Source organism: Penaeus japonicus, unplaced genomic scaffold, assembly GCF_977035675.1.
Source record: "Penaeus japonicus unplaced genomic scaffold, GWHDUDI00000001_assembly GWHDUDI00000002, whole genome shotgun sequence".
Lineage (NCBI taxonomy): Eukaryota > Metazoa > Arthropoda > Malacostraca > Decapoda > Penaeidae > Penaeus > Penaeus japonicus.
Genome location: NW_028234404.1, coordinates 38,823,366 through 38,825,865, shown reverse-complemented (window position 1 = coordinate 38,825,865; position 2,500 = coordinate 38,823,366). Strand labels below are relative to the sequence as shown.

The 2,500-nt window shown below is 32.5% G+C and overlaps 1 protein-coding gene across 1 annotated transcript in view; it reads left to right on the top strand.

Annotated features, from left to right (window-relative positions):
• LOC122243980 (uncharacterized) overlaps window positions 1–815 on the top strand; it is an 11,624-nt gene extending 10,809 nt beyond the window's left edge. The window contains exon 3 of the mRNA XM_086544329.1: window positions 1–815. This exon is cut by the window's left edge and continues 437 nt beyond it. The gene's annotated coding sequence lies outside the window, so the exon portion shown is untranslated.
• The last annotated feature ends 1,685 nt before the right edge of the window (window positions 816–2,500 follow it).

The following is a 2,500-nucleotide window of genomic DNA, read 5'->3' as shown; positions in this document are numbered from 1 at the left end:
CGAATTCTCAAATGTTATTGGAGTTATGTGTTTAATTAATGTATTATGATTTTATTCTTCATTTTGGTTGAAATTTCCTAAAAATGTTAATAGAAATTTCTTTAAAATGTTAAAAGCACAGATCTAAACTCCTATCGCCATACAACGTTCTGTTATAAACGTTTCTAATTAAACGTTTATGATTTTGGTATAGAATTTCTTACTCTACAAATATCCTCATTAAATCCAAAACGTTTCGAGTAGATAGGATTTCCATATCTGAAACACAGAAATCTCAAAAAAATGTATGATGTAGAAAGACAAACAAGACGTAATTTATCAGCATCATTAAAAAAATAAAAATAAAATAAACGATATAGGAAGACAGGAAAGAGATAATTCATTAACTTTATCAGCAATCATTGGAAAGCTTCCTACCACAATTTGTAATATCGTTAAAGTTGGAATGTTATTAAATTAAAAACAAACAAACAAACAAAAATCATACGGTCGTGTAAAGGATATATAACATCCTAGCTGAGCGTTTTAAATCTACGGACGTATATTGCCTGGTTTGACTAGTTAGAAGAAACTAAATGAAAACTTTGCAACGAAGAGTATAAACAAACACTTGAACATTGCATATCAGAGTGCCATGTGATACAGCCTCTCAGGCCACCTAGCATGAGATATGCAGAGTTATGTAATTATTACAACATTTATCAAATGTTTATTCACAGTTTATTTATTATATAATATAATAATGTTATTACCTTAATTTGCAACACAATGTTGGCAACAATGCCATGACTCTACATCAATGTATCAAAGCTTGCCCATGCCTGTGCAGTTAGCCAGGGCAGTAAATAAAGAACTAAACTAACTTATATATACCTTTGGGAGACTTTTGCTAAAATCTCACATTTAGTTAAAACTTCAAGGTCGTCATGTGACAAGCGTGTGCTCTCAACCCTTTTGTCATTTGTCATGGGTGCAGATGCAGGAGAAATAGGAGTATAGATGGAGGGGTTCCGTGGTGCGTTGCTGCTTGTTCCAATGATATGTCAAATATGTTATTTTGTTTTGTCCTACCGAAGGGTGTCGCAACTACACTACTAGATGATACCGAGGCTCCAAATGGTGGAAAATAATCTTTTCATTTTTTTTCAAATAATTAATCAGTTTATTGGTCAAGTCTATACTTTAGTCATTAATTCACATTTACAGTAAACCCTTGGGTATTCTGGCCAATCTTAAGATTTTTTCGGGGATTTCCTTTTTGGAATTATGAAGTTCTAGAGTGGCAACACTGTTGTCATCTCAGTCTGAAGCCATGCTATTGATTATGTATGAGAGCCATACATGAATTCATCTTGTGGAAACCTGTCATCATGCAATATGCTACATATGTCAGGTATATATATATATATATATATATATATATATATATATATATATATATATATATATATGTATATATACATATATACAGATATATGTATGTGGATGTATATTTATATATGTATAGATATACATATGTATATATATATATAGATATATATATATATACATATATATGTATATATATATAATATATATATATATGTATATATATACATATATATAATATATATATATATATATATATATATATATATACATATATATATATATATATATATATATATATATATATATATATATATATATATATATATATATACCTGACATATGTAGCATATTGCATGATGACAGGTTTCCACAAGATGAATTCATGTATGGCTCTCATACATAATCAATAGCATGGCTTCAGACTGAGATGACAACAGTGTTGCCACTCTAGAACTTCATAATTCCAAAAAGGAAATCCCCGAAAAAATCTTAAGATTGGCCAGAATACCCAAGGGTTTACTGTAAATGTGAATTAATGACTAAAGTATAGACTTGACCAATAAACTGATTAATTATTTGAAAAAAAAATGAAAAGATTATTTTCCACCATTTGGAGCCTCGGTATCATCTAGTAGTGTAGTTGCGACACCCTTCGGTTGGACAATAAAAATAACATATTTGACATATCATTGGAACAAGCAGCAACGCACCACGGAACCCCTCCATCTATACTCCTATTTCTCCTGCATCTGCACCCATGACAAATGACAAAAGGGTTGAGGGCACACGCTTGTCACATGACGCCCTTGACATAAAGGGTGTTGGGGCGTACATTAGCCAAAGCGCCAAGGTATTTTCTTCGTGTCGTTCGTTCGACTACTGGTGTGCCTGTGTTGGCCCTGTTAGTCGTCACAGCAGCCACGAGGGTGGAATGTGCTAAAAAAAAATAAGTTAATTCGGTATACGAGGAAATATAATCATGTTATAAAGAGAGAGAGAGAGAGAGAGAGAGAGAGAGAGAGAGAGAGAGAGAGAGAGAGAGAGAGAGAGAGAGAGAGAGAGAGAGAGAGAGAGAGGGCGCTAAGAATCTCCGGTTAGACCCAGGCCGCCTAAAGATGATGAACTTATG